Source organism: Ambystoma mexicanum, chromosome 7p (assembly GCF_040938575.1).
Source record: "Ambystoma mexicanum isolate Mex_15411 chromosome 7p, UKY_AmexF1_1, whole genome shotgun sequence".
In the NCBI taxonomy this organism is placed as follows: domain Eukaryota; kingdom Metazoa; phylum Chordata; class Amphibia; order Caudata; family Ambystomatidae; genus Ambystoma; species Ambystoma mexicanum.
In genome coordinates this window covers 249,289,876-249,304,350 of record NC_090939.1, presented here as the reverse complement: position 1 = coordinate 249,304,350, position 14,475 = coordinate 249,289,876, and the positions used below count along the sequence as shown (strand labels likewise).

Here is a 14,475-nt window from a genome sequence, read left to right as displayed (position 1 = left end):
GCGTCGTCCTGGATATTTCATTCATGTCGTCCGCTTTATCCTCATTTGCCACTCTGAATCCTCTATCTTCCAGTTCTTTCGCACATGATGCTATTAAGCGTCCCAATTCTCTTGAGTAACAGTATATCCAGATTTTATCCAATCTCTGTTCGTCTCTAAATTCGATTTGTTTCAGATCTTTTGATTTCAATTTTTCCAATTTAGGAATTGCCTTAAAGAGGCGTAATAGATTGGTTCTATTCATCACGATATTTGCCTCTTTTTCCGATCTTCCTTCTAACTTTAATCTAATTACACTTTCTTTAAAGTAAGGGTCAACAAATTGAAGATGTTCGGGCTTTGATCTTCCTTCATACCTCGGTTGTTTCGTTCTTGGGTCCGCTTTTTCATCTCTGTTTTTGTTTTTTTTCAGGTTGCTTTACCAGATCTGATCTATCTTTTCTTATTGTGCTCACAGTGCTATTTCCCGTGTACAGATCTTCGTCTGAAATGTCTTTGCGGGATAGCTCAACTGATACATATGATTCTGTAATAGTTTCCTCATAACAATCAATTACCAACATAGATGCAGGATTTGGTGGTTGTTCCTGTTGCGCTTCTCCAATTTTGTCTTCATTTCTAGCCTTTTCAGGTTCTTGTGTTGAATAGGTGGAGAGGTTCAACCGTAATTCCATATTTCCTTCTTCACTTGATGAAACATTCACAGCCTGTCTGATTTCTCCCTTACTTGTTATTTCTTGTGTTTGGGTGGATTCTTCTACTCCTCTTTTTTTTACTTCGCTTGTTTTTGTCACATCCACTGTACTTGTTTCTTTGTGTTGTTGGGGCTGTAGTTTTTTACTATTATCTTTAGCACTTCTGTTGTTTTTTTGTCTGTTTTTTCGCCGTTATTATTTTTGTTTTATTTGAATTATTCATAGTCTGTTGTTCGAAAATGCTATAATTCGCATTCCCTTGTGTTGATTCAGGCTGCGGATCTGTAGTGTCTGTTCTTAATTCCTCTGTCCGTTCTGTATATTTTTTGTTTATTTTTGTCTTAGTTTCTTCCGTTGTCAAGTCTATTAGTTGAATGTCGTTCTGGTTTCCTATTTCATCGTTGTGATTATTCTCTCTCATATTCTGTATGCTATCTTTTGTTATCTTAGTGGAGCCTGACTTAGGTGCTCCCGAATTTTGATCTTTCTCTTTTTGGTTATTTCCTTCGATGTTGTTCTTCGTTATGGTTGTTTTTGTGAACGAGATTAGGGCTTCCATGAGTGTTGCTTTGTCCATTCTGTCTTGTCTTGCTATCTCTGCCAATCTTTGTTGCCATATGTAGCTATATTCTGTTTCTATGCTGAGCCGTTCTTGTATTTTGTGTATCAACAGTTCTAGATTCTTTTGTTTAGTGAATATGGAATTAAGTATCATAGTGTGTTCTTTCATTATTTCATGACTTGCTTCTTGTAACTTTATATATGGTATCATTGTTTGTGTTGTTACAGCTATCAGCATGTTCTGTAAATCCAGCATTGATGTAGCCACTGTCTCTTGTTTATTTTCTGCCTTGGGTGTACCCTCGCCAACCATTTCCCCAGGCTTCTGATCTGTTTTCTTTACCTTTGTTTCTCTATTTACTCTGTGTGTCTTATTTGTTGTTGTGTAACTTGAGTCGGTATAATTTTGCCAGCTATTGGTTTCATAACATGATTCTACTGATCTTTCATCTAAATTAGCTTGTTTTTTGTTGTTCCTATTTTTCTGTTGTAATTCCATCAATGTTTCAATTTCTGTTAAATCCAACGATAAACGTTCCATTCTACATTGACTAATTGGAGCAGTCTCTTTTATAAGTCTTTCTGATTTAGTCGCTCTTTGGTAATATAATTTCCATTGCTCTTTTGCCTTAATTGCTTTTTCTTTCTGTGATACTATTGGCTGATCGGGTTTACTAGTATCATGTTCTTGCTGTAACTTTTTTAGGCCCGGCTTTGGTTCAGTGGATGTTATTTGATCTTTTATTTCCCTTTTTTCTGTTTTTTCCAATGGCTCTTTTTCCCCTCTGTCTTTGGGGATTAATTTCTTCCTCCATGTTTGTAATTTTGGGATTTGTCTCTTTGTTGTCCTGTTGAAGGCAGCTTGGTTGCCTAAATTCTTCTTTCTGCATATCACCGGTTTTGTCATTTATTGGTAGTGATATTTCATGGTTTGTGTTGTTAGTGTTATTATTTAGACCCTTAATAATTTCTTTCTCTTTTAGGAATGAGTTATCCAGCATTTCCGTCAGGCTCAGATTATGGCCCTCTTCCGCAACACTGTTCTGGCTCTCATCTTGTTTCTTTGCATTTCCTAACATTAGCTTTGATGTTTGTCTCGTGTTTCTTCTCGGTTTTTGAGGGGTTAATGCTATGTTAACTTCTTCCATTATGGTAGTCATTTCCCGAGCTTCGCCCTGTTCTTCCACGGGCAGCCTTGGTTCTATCAATCCTTCCTCTGTGTCGTCCACCTCTTTCCCTCCTTCCGACGCTGCTCCGCGTTTGGCAAGAGCCGGAAACGCGTATAACATGCGCCGCCCGCACTCCCTGCTTCCCGCTTCCTGCTTCTTGCTCTGCACAGAAGTCCGCTCTCTCTGCCTGCACAAACGCGCTTCAGCTGGGCTCAGCAGCCTTGAATCAAGGTAAGTTGCTATCGGGATATTGGAAGGGGGTAACTATTGCTGTTTCTTAGCGTTTGTGGGGGTCAAAGGACAAATCTCCCGCAGTCCCCCCACACAGATTGCTTTCCAGTAAGGGTACACAGTCAATAGTACTCAATGTTCCGCCCTGCTTTTCTCTATCGGAACGGCAGGTACAATTTCTTTTGTTATGATGTTTCCCCCAGCTTTGCTGTATTCCCAGTCTCTGGTTTTTGGGGTTAGGGGGTCAAAGGAAAAATCCCGCAGTCCCCCCTCTCTACACTTTTCACCGCTTATGGCAGAGAGGCAGCGTGAGGTGTACTCCTATGTTACAGGTTTTTGGTTTTTTTTTTTCCCTTTCTTTCACTTTTTCACATGGGCTAGTCCGAGTAAGAGTAAAATAAATGTTTCCCACTGTGTAGTTCTTACCTGCCAGGGTCCATCCGCCTTTCCGCTGATCCCGCGGACTCCTGCAGACTCTACACTCTGCCTCCACGCTCTGCCTCCACGCTCTGCCTCCACGCTATGCCTCCACGCTCCGCGGCCGGTTGGGGTAAATAACGCCTCCTTCAAAAAATGAACAGGGAAGACAGACTTAGCCTCCTGCAGACTCCACCCTCTGCCTCCACCCTCTGCCTCCACACTCTGCCTCCACACTCTGCCTCCACACTCTGCCTCCACGCTCCGCGGCAAATAACGCCTCCTTCAAAAAATGAACAGGGAAGACAGACTTAGCCTCCTGCAGACTCCACACTCTGCCTCCACACTCTGCCTCCACACTCCGCGGCCCGCTCCGCGGCCGGTTGGGGTAAATATCGCCTCCTTCAAAAAATGAACAGGGAAGACATACTTGGCCTCCTGCAGACTCCACACTCTGCCTCCACACTCTGCCTCCACACTCTGCCTCCACACTCTGCCTCCACACTCTGCCTCCACACTCTGCCTCCACACTCTGCCTCCACACTCTGCCTCCACACTCTGCCTCCACACTCTGCCTCCACACTCTGCCTCCACACTCTGCCTCCACACTCTGCCTCCACACTCTGCCTCCACACTCTGCCTCCACACTCTGCCTCCACACTCTGCCTCCACACTCTGCCTCCACACTCTGCCTCCACACTCTGCCTCCACACTCTGCCTCCACACTCTGCCTCCACACTCTGCCTCCACACTCTGCCTCCACACTCTGCCTCCACACTCCGCGGCCGGTTGGGGTAAATAACGCCTCACAGACCAACGACAGCTTAGTTTGCTGCGGCTGCCATTGCTCTGGAGACCACAGAGCATTAATTGGCTAATTGTCTGTTAGATTTATTCTGGCTTGACAATGCGGTGTGGTTACCGGGGTAGACGCTGACCCTTTGTTTTCACTCCTGACGGCACTTGCGGATGGTTCTGTATGAGAAGTATCATTCGATTTATCGTCAAAAGCTTTCTTGGCAGCTAAAGTGATGCCCCATTGTTCTCTCTGGTGTTAACTATAATGTCGACTAAATCACAGGCACCAGCGAGTGTTGCTTCAGCGTCCATAATTTATAGAAAACGGTATTTAATAATAGCCAAGTTAAGATTGCGTTTGTAGTTGACTTAAGAAAACCTCAGTACGTAGTGAAATACTCTAGAACTCTCAGCTCCAGGGATAGCAGCATAACTGCTGTTCTCCTGTGCCCTATGCTGATTCCTTGACTTGTATTTAAAATATCTGTGGCAAGTACCCCAGAGGCGATGCAGCCAACAGGAAGATAAAGGAGAAAGCAGAGAAGGTAAACTTTTAGAATTGCTGAGAAAGATGACATTGGACATTGCAGAAATAAAGGCAACTCTTTTTATCAGAGGAAAAATTTGAAGAAGTTGTCAAGAGAGTGGATTCAACTGAGATACATTTGACTAATGTGGATGAAAGGGCTCTAAAGCTGATGGATCAGATAAGGGAATTAAAAACAATGAATGAGAAGATCACTCTAATGCTGTCTGAGCAAGAGAATTTTTCCCAGAGACATAACCTTTGCTTCGCTGGTTTTACAGAAAATGCAGAGAAGGCTAATGCAATTGACTTTCTGCAAAAGACATTTTGCCAGTGCTGTCCAAGTCAAGGTCATCAAATGATAGTAAGTCACTGCTAGATGCCCTAAGAAGCATAGTTTTGGACTGGGTCCCAATATTTAGAGTTTTGTTTCCCACAGCACACGTGACGTTTCTGCAGGCTGATCGAAGGACGTGATCTTACCCTTTTATTTTTTCTGACTCGAGACTGGTAATTCTATCAGCTCGGTTGCCTGCTTAGTCAAATTCCGTGATTTATCAGTTAGGAATGACTATCTCTCTCCAAATTTGAAATCATATGTGGGAACATCCCTCTGAAATCACATTATACTTTGGTGAAATTGAGATTAGAACACAGAGAATGGCATTTTATGTCTACTGCAGCATTAATACCTGCATTTGCCGATATCCAAAATGATGTGTAGCATTCCATTGAGAGCGTAAGATGGGTGGGGTAAGCCAAAGTAATTTCCCATGCATCAAATAAGTTTACAGATGACTGGTCATTGGTTGCTGTCTCTTGACACAAACAGTGCTGTAATCCGGACTGGCAGGTGCTGGGCACAGTAACACCATCAGGAAATATAATACGGAGTTCGTGAATAAACAGAGGCCACACTCATCTAGCAGGTGCTGGGCACAGTAACACCATCAGGAAATATAATACATAGTTCGTGAATAAACAGAGGCCACTCTCATCTGGCCTACCAGCACCCCACAGAAGGATGTAGAGCTTAGCAGAACCCGGTGGGGAGCTGTTATCTGATTTAGGTCGCGCCCGGTGGGGATTTTCTTTCAGAGAAAAGCTGTTCAAGGAAAGAGTGAATGCAAACCTGCTCTCACCGTAAAAGTTTCCATGAGAAAAGCAACACGGATACCACCAGCCATTAGACGCCCATATAGCTCCGCTCAAGGGAACCACTATCGGTGTGCACAGAGATGCGACCTCCATTAATGTAGCGCCGCCTGAGGTGTCCATAAACTCCCATTAGCACCCACGGTGTGAGAAGGACATACAGATTGCATAATACGCTCTGCTTACTGAATGCCACCTATTTCTCTGCACACTCGCAGCCACGCGTCACCTCCGCTCACCGTCCTTTTTGTTCATTCCGCTCTCCAAGATCAGCTGATGTGTCGTCGCTCCCCGCACTTGACCATTTCCGAATCCTCACTATGCCGAAGGTGCTTTCCTTTGTTCGTTTTGACGGTGAAGGTGAAGCTTGCTTCTGCTTACATTCAATAGCAGATGCAGCATTCCAAACAGTTTAAATAAACGGCATTCCAGCGGCGGCCATTTTTAAGACCATGAAACCAGTATTATACAAAAACAGAATAAAAATGAGAGATTCAGGATATAGAATAAGCAAATAGATGGAAGTAGCCCTTAACAAAAACTAGATGAATAAAGCAAGTCCAAGTCCAGCCAGCATCTACAATGCATTTGATAAAAGTAATTCAGACCTCCCACCCTTTTGTTTTTATAACTTGCTTGTAGTTTACATGACATGCCTTCCATAGGGTCGGAGTCTACATCTGTCAAAAAAGCTTCTGCTGATTATATTTCAATGAAGGAATGCAGGTGACCATCACCCTCAACCACAACCCTGAAGATGGCAGGATAAATCATGTAGTATGTTAAAAACTCTTTTCACAAGCTTTTATCTTGGCCTTATCAAATACCCGCCTCTACAGTCCTACTTAAGTACACGAATACCATTATCGTATTACCCCCCCCCCGAACCTCCACCCCCCCACAGCAAGATCTTTCAATTCACAGGCTCTCTGAAAAACAAGTTCTTTCACTGGGAATCTCAGGAATTTAACAATAAGATGCCTTGGTCTCTCACCTAGGGAGGGTTTAGGTCCATGAGAAATGTCACGTGTACTGTGGGATACAAAACTCTAAATACTGGGACCCAGTTCAAAACTATGCTTCTTAGGGCATCTAGCAGTGACTTACTATCATTTGATGACCTTGACCTGGACAGCACTGGCAAAATGTATTTTGCAGAAAGTCAATTGCATTAGCTTTCTCTGCATTTTCTGTAAAACTAGCGAAGCAAAGGTCATGTCTCCGGGAAAAATTCTCTTGCTCAGACAGCTTTAGAGTGATCTTCTCATTCATTGCTTTTAATTCCCTTATCATTTGATGACCTTGACCTGGACAGCACTGGCAAAATGCCTGGAGTTTTTAGCGCATCTCATGCACGGGAAATGATGATGGCCTACCCGACCCTCTTGCACTCTTGGTGGAATGCTACCCATCATTTTGGTTTCCAGCAAATGCAGGGATTAATGTTGCAGCACAGTACGGTCTCATAATGTGCAAGGAGAAAATGACTGGCAAGATTGGGAACTACTGTATTCAGAGTCATGATATTACATAATGCCGTTGCCTCGTATTTCAGGGGTTCCTGCATTTGGGGTGGAGATGGACATGGAGACGGGTGGTATTGCTTACTGCACACTGCATGGTGGCTTAACTATGGGGGATAATACAACTATATTATATGCCACTCTTCAGTTCCATGTTGGGTTGCACAATATAAGGCTTTGGCATTACAAGGCCTTATGGTGGAAGCGTCAGTGGCTCTGTTTTGATTATGATGCAGGGTGGTGTGAGTCTGGCTTTTGTGGGGAATTACAGAGGAAGTTGACCAGGAAAGGATCATGAAATACGCTGTAGATGTGATTTCTAGACTTGCTGTGATGTAGAAACATCTGCTGTTATTTTCATGCTTCTGATTTATAGCAAATATTATGAGAGCTCCAACTTTTTGCTTTTTCATATATTTTCAGAGGTTGAGGCTAGATTTCTCTTTCCAATATGGTAGCACAGAGTTGAGAATGATCCATGTTTACGGAAGCTGGAGTATCTACATATAGCTCTACAGTCATTGGATATTGGCGCTCTTTCACTGCCGCCCAGGCACGGGGAAGCTCATTATGATGGTGCTTATTGGGAGACAGTTATGTTTATTTGGATTGTCTCAACGTTAGTGTTAGGAGAAGCTTGTGACAAGGTTGGTTTTTGTGCCTACATGGTTTGCACCTATTGCTGGTTGGTGATGGAGAGGAACACACTACAATCAGCTTGCTAATGTAGAGTCTTAATAACACTACTGCATTTTGAAGTTGGATATTACATGAAGATTTAATGTAAGTGTGCCTGTGATGATCGCGGGAATAATGATTGATACCTCTGTTTTATTTCATGAGCATCTGGAGTATAGCTTTGCATGGAAGTTGGGAGGATTTTCAATGGTTGTGGAACTTCTGACCCCATTTCTATTGAACTCCACTTGTAGTTGATATTAGGATGACTGAAATAGGTAGGGGTCCTGTATTAATAATAAATGGTTGACATGATCTCAGGATATCAAACCGCTCCTCTGCATATGGGTTAAATACCTGTGTGTCATATTGAGGTTATTCTTATCTATGTTGTGCATTAACATAGATATTCTTGTGATTACATGGGTATATGGGATGGAAGGAGGAGAAAATACAAATAGGCAATATTATGTTATAGTTTCATTGAGGATGAATCTGGAGAATGTCGTAACATCCAAATATGGATGGGTGAATGACATCTGGTACTAAGAATGCAACTGGCAGATATTAATACATGTTAGGCTGAGAGATACGTGATTTGATGTGACACTGATACATTTTAGGTTAGTGATCTTCCCGCTATTGCCTCCGAGATGCTAACTGCCACTCTTTTATTTATTAGCTGGCATTTGGCTTTGCAGAGGTGGCATTTGCTACTTTGATTTCAAATGCTAACGTGGGGTTTGGGTCTGGGAGTATTACTTATGGTGGTAAGGAGAAAGGGTAGTCAGGAATTTATTTTGAACCATGGGTAAATATGGATCGCATTGATTATTATAAGATCTTAAGGGAATATATTCTTGGGGGGAGAATAGATCTCCTTGATATACTTGACTATTATAGTTATCTTCTTTGTTTTGGAATTATAAAGACTACTATTAATGATACGTTGTAAATAACTGGAGCTGGGGGAAGGTTGTGTGTTGTTGGTGGTGATTACCTTTAGTGGATGGGGTGATTGAGTATAAAGGTGGGTGGGGTCATGATATTGAAACATGACAAATGGATGTACAGGAAAACTGGACTTCAAACTAAGATGTGAACACCTGAGTTCTAAAACTTTTTTTATTTAGATGGGGAGTAGCTCTATGAGAAATGGGGGGGGGTTTAGATTTTGTGACGATAAGTTGGGGAAAGTAGTGATGTTCATAATATGTTTCTTGGGGCATGGGGTTACTGGTGTGTATGGTTCAGGATACAGTGTTGTATGTATGCTAGCTCTTATTAGGTCTGATGATTACCAGACTTTACACAATGTAAAATATTCTTGGTTTTTAAATGTTACTCTATTTGTGAGACTTATGTTCTGTTATTTTTTGTTTTCTTGTTATTTTTCTCACCTCCCTCTCGCTTTCTGGTTTGCAGTAGGGGTTAGGTTGATATATTGGATGTGGTATATTTGTTCTGGTTATGGTAAATGTAAGTTAGTATAGAGTATTGAGGTATGAATCCGTTAACTTTTATTTTGTGGAATGTAGAAGGGGTTGGCTGTGCTATTAAAAGATGGAAGGTCATGGCAAGGATTTGGGGAAGTAGAGGGGATGTGATTTTCCTACAAGAGACTCACTTAAATTAGCATACTGGATGATATTTGACTAGTCCCAAATATTCACAGGTGGTTTCTAATTATTATGACTCCAGGTCAAGAGGGGTAAGTATAATGTTCAGGAAAGGGTTACCGATAAAAATAGAGAAGACGATAAAGGATGAGGAAGGTTGAATTCTATTGCTTCTCCAGCAATGGGGTCTGGCATGGATTCACATGAATATTCCCCGTCATCAGGCTGGGAATCCTCGGTAAAGGAAAAATCAGTATCAGTTTCGTTTCTGATCTGTCTTTCTTAGTAACCAATCACTGATCTCTGGGTCATACTGCCCCCAGCCAATGACTGCCCTCTCCCTAAGCCCCGCCTCTGGCAGCCATCCTCAGATTTTTACCGCACGCTCAAGTGTTGGGAGTCCTCGTGTTTAGCTCTCGAGTTTTTTACTGGCAGGCCTGGCTCCTGCAGCACTGGAGTTTGGAGGGTACGATATCCCGGCTGATTGCAGAGAGGTTCTTGCAAAGGCCAGGGCATCCTCCACTCTCAAGTGTTACAGTCATAAATGGAAGAGGTTCTCTGTCTGGTGCTGTGCACAGAAGATTAACCCTCTGCGGATTACGGCCCCTCAAGTGCTGCCGTACTTACTGTCGCTGGCCAAAGCTGGACTGGCACACGCCTCCATAAAAATACATCTGGCTGCCATCTCCCGATATACCAGGACTACGGGACGGGCGTCCTTGTGGTCTCATCGCCTGGTAAAGGAATTTATGAAGGGACTATTCCAATCATTCCCACCGGTGAAGGCCCCTGCCCCGGCGTGGGAACTTAATGTGATGCTGACCAGGCTCATGGGGGCTCCATTCGAGCCTATGCATTCAGCGCCTTTGAAGTTCCTGTCATGGAAGACAGTGTTCCTCGTGACCATCACCTCTGCACGACGAGTGGGAGAGATTCAGGCCCCATCTTGCAAGCCTCCATACTTGATTTTTCATGACACGAGGGTGGTGCTGAGGACCCACCCCTCCTTCATGCCCAAGGTGCCGTCGGACTTCCACCTCAACGAGCCCTTGGTGTTACCAGTTTTCTCTACGTCGCCTTCGACGCCGGCCGAGATGACTTTCCACTCGCTGGATGTAGCTAGAGCGCTGAAGTTCTACGTGGACCGCACAAAGAGTTTTCGGAAGACGTCACAACTGTTTGTGAACTTTGAGTCTGTGAATCAAGGGAAGGCTCTCTCGGAGACTTCCATTTCCAGATGGCTCTCCGGCTACATTATGCATTGTCACCGGTTGGCAAACCGACAGCTGCCTGGCCGTCCGAGAGCCCATTCGACCAGAGCGATCGCTGCTACTACGGCGTTCCTGTCTGGTGTGCCCCTGCTGGACATCTGCAGGGCTGCTACGTGGAGGTCGACGCACACCTTCACAAGATTCTACTGCGTCGATCGGGACTCCAGGGAGGAGTCCAGGGTCGGCCAAGCAGTGCTGCGCAACCTGTTCGCTTAAGGTGAGCCTGGTGAGGAGGTAAGGGGTGCTTAATGTTGAGTTGTTGTATTGCTTAATGTTGAGCCTGTTGCCACCTGCCGTGGTTGTGCATGTGTATACTGCTATGTATTCTTTTATTCATGAGTATGTGAATCCATGCCAGACCCCATGCTGGAGAAGGAACAAGTTACTTACCTGTAACTGTTGTTCTCCAGCATGGGTTTGGCATGGATTCACATGCGAACCCTCCCACCTTCCCCTCTGCGGCTCTTTACTTGGTCATACTGCCACTTGGCATGCTACCAAATCTTGAGGATGGCTGCCAGAGGCGGGGCTTAGGGAGAGGGCAGTCATTGGCTGGGGGCAGTATGACCCAGAGATCAGTGATTGGTTACTACTAAGAAAGACAGATCAGAAACGAAACTGATAGTGATTTTTTCTTTACCGAGGATTCCCAGCCGGACGACGGGGAATATTCATGAGCATGTGAATCCATGCCAGACCCATGCTGGAGAACAACAGTTACAGGTAAGTAACTTGTTCCTTGATGTACTTTAAGATGGCAGGAAGGTGACTATTGGGACGATATATGTTCCATGCTCTCCAAGTGTGCAGTTTTTCAGTTTGTTGAGTACTCTGCTGGATAAAATGGGGTTTGGAGTAGTAATTTTGGGAGGGGACTTCAATGTGGTGATGGATAATAACAAAAAAGTTAGTGAGGAATTACGAGCTTTTGCGTTCAAATATGGACTTGTTGATGTATGGCAGGAACTCCACCATGGGGAAGAATGCTAATTTCATTCTCCAGTCCATAACTCATACTCTAGGATTGATTAACATCTTATTAGTAATAAACTGGTTAGTCAGACATTGAGTTTGAATATTAAAGAGAGAGGTATTTCGTATCATGCACTGCTTGAAATACTGCTCCATTTAAAGGGTATACGGGAGAAATCCAAAAGGTGGAAGATGCAAGCAAATATACTTAATGATCCATTGATAACTACAGGGTTAGAGGATTTTATTAGGAAATACTTTGAGGAGAATAAAGGTTCAGCTGATATGTTTGGGACTGTTTTAAAGCGGTGTTACGAGGTGAATTGATGAGCAGAACTACGCATGCTAAAAAGAAAAATCAAGGAATGATTAAAAAGATGGAAGAGGAGGTTAAGGAGTTGCAAAAGATTTGTGCAATTGTGGAAACCGAATCGAGTAGGATAAAATTGAAAAAGCTAGAAGGCGAGAAGAACCACCATGTACAAACAAGAGCGGGAAAAGGGTTATTTTATACGAAGCAGAGGTGTTGGGAATTCGGTGATAAGAATGCGAAGTTGCTGGCCAATAAACTTAAAGGGATGATAACGGATACATGTGTTTCGTCCACACAAACTGAAGAAGGGGACACTTTGCACAGGAATATAGAAATGTGTGAATATTTTCAGGACTTCTATGAGTGGTTATATAGGGAAGAACTCTATCCTAGTGATGAAGACCTAGGTAATTTCTTTCATTAAATTACTCTTTCAGAGTTATCTACTGAGAAGAAAACTATACTTGAATCTGTGATTGATGTTGCTGAGGTATTTAATGCTATTTTACAGATGAAGGAGGGAAAGTCACCAGGGCCGCATGGTATTGTTTCAGAGTTCTATAAGAGGTTTGCGACTCAGCTGTCACCAGTTTTATGTGAGATCTTTAATGAGTTTTTATCGTCGGGAATACTGTGTGACTCGATGAAGGATGCATTGATCATTGTTATTCCAAAGCCAGATAAAGATCATAATAAATGTGGGAACTATAGGCCAATCTCTTTGTTCAATGTGGATCTTAAAATCTTTACCAAAATATGGGCAAATCGGCTGATGTCTTGTTTGGGGGATCTGATTGATGAGTCTCAGATGGGTTTTACTCCAGGAAGGTTTGGTTTTGATAACATAAGGACTGTGTTGAATGGTGCATTATGGAAAGGAATCGAATGGGATTATAGGTTTTTTTGATGCTGAAAAGGCCTTTGATAGGGTTAATTGGAAGTTCCTGGAATATGCTTTGTTGAAAATGGGGTTTGGCACAGTGTTTGAGAATGATTGATCGTATTCATCATGATGTTAGGGCTAAGGTATTTGTTAATGGGTTGATTTCAGGGTCCTTTCCTCTATCTAAAGGCACGCGGCAAGGGTGCCCCTTGTCAGCAATTTGTTCAACTTGGCAGTAGAGCCATTAGCTGCATACATCAGACAATGCGAGAAGATTAAAGGACTTTGTGTCTGGAATACAGAAGTTAAAATATTGTTTTTTCTGGAGGACATGTTGATTCTTCTGTCTAATCCGGAAGTATGCAGATCCGTGTTGAAGCAAATGTTTGAGGAAGTGGGGAAACTGTAGAGACACAGAGTACATTTCGACAAAACTAAAATTTTTCCTGTCTAGTACATGTGATAATGGAATTCTAAAATCATGGAATTCTAGATGGTCTCCTGGGGGGTGTTAAATATGTGGGTATACATATAATTGGTGATTTGAATAAAATCATTCAACATAATATTGATAAGGTAATAGACAAAATGACCTTATCTATTAAAAAGTGGGAAAGATTGAACTTAAATTTATGGGCAAAAATGAATGCGATTAAAATGGTTCTGTTGCCTAAGATAGTATATATTATACAATCAGTTACTTTATTGATCTATAAGAATTACTGAAGAATGATGAGCTTTTTCAATCCTTTTTATGGGGAGTAGGTAAAAGACCTCGTATTCCGAAATATATATTGATGCAAAAAGTTGAAGAGGGTGGACATGGTTATCCGGATTTGGTGAAATACTATAAGGCCTTTTAACTAAAGAAGAGTTTGTATTATTTAAAAAAGGGAATATTAAAGGGCCGATTTGGCTACGCATGGAAAGAAAAATGTGTGCTCCCTATTACTTGGATAAGCTCTATACTATGGGGAAGCTTTCAAATAAGAGGCTAAAATTACAACCAATAGTGGTCGTGGTTTAGAGAAAATGGACAGAGTTATGGTTTCAGCCAGGATGTGTCTATTTGGCATAATGAGACATTACAACTTAATAGTAGATGTTTGAATTGGCAGAGTTGGATTAAAAATGGTATTCTCCAGCATGGGGTCTGGCATGGATTCACATGCTCATGAATATTCCCCGTCGTCAGGCCGGGAATCCTCGGTATAGAAAAAATCAGTATCAGTTTCGTTTCTGATTTGTCTTTCTCAGTAGTAACCAATCATTGGTCTCTGGGTCATACTGCCCCCAGCCAATGACTGCCCTCTCCCTAAGCCCCGTCCCCGGCAGCCATCCTCAGATTTCTACCGCACGTTCAAGTGTTGGGAGTCCTCGTGCTGTAGCTGTCAAGCTTTTGCTGCGTTTTCGTGCTTTTTTCAGGAGATTTTCTCATTATTTTGGTTAAATAGAGCCTCAAGCTCCACCGTTTCTACTTCCGATCAACGGGGATCCGTTTCGGAGTTTCTACGCCCCTCAAGGGTGAAGATTTCGTCGAGTTGCGCTTTTGGAGGATTCCAGAAGTTCCGAGGCCTACCCCAGACATGGCCCAGGAGAAAGGGAGCTTGACGCCCGGGAAGCTGTTCAGGACCTGCCCTGGGTGCCAGCTTCAGAACGTTTTC

At 42.9% G+C, this 14,475-nt stretch overlaps 1 protein-coding gene across 4 annotated transcripts in view; it reads left to right on the top strand.

Moving 5' to 3' along the window:
* ITSN1 (intersectin 1) overlaps positions 1-14,475 on the top strand; it is a 3,188,156-nt gene that overhangs the window by 2,245,232 nt on the left and 928,449 nt on the right. The window lies entirely within an intron of this gene.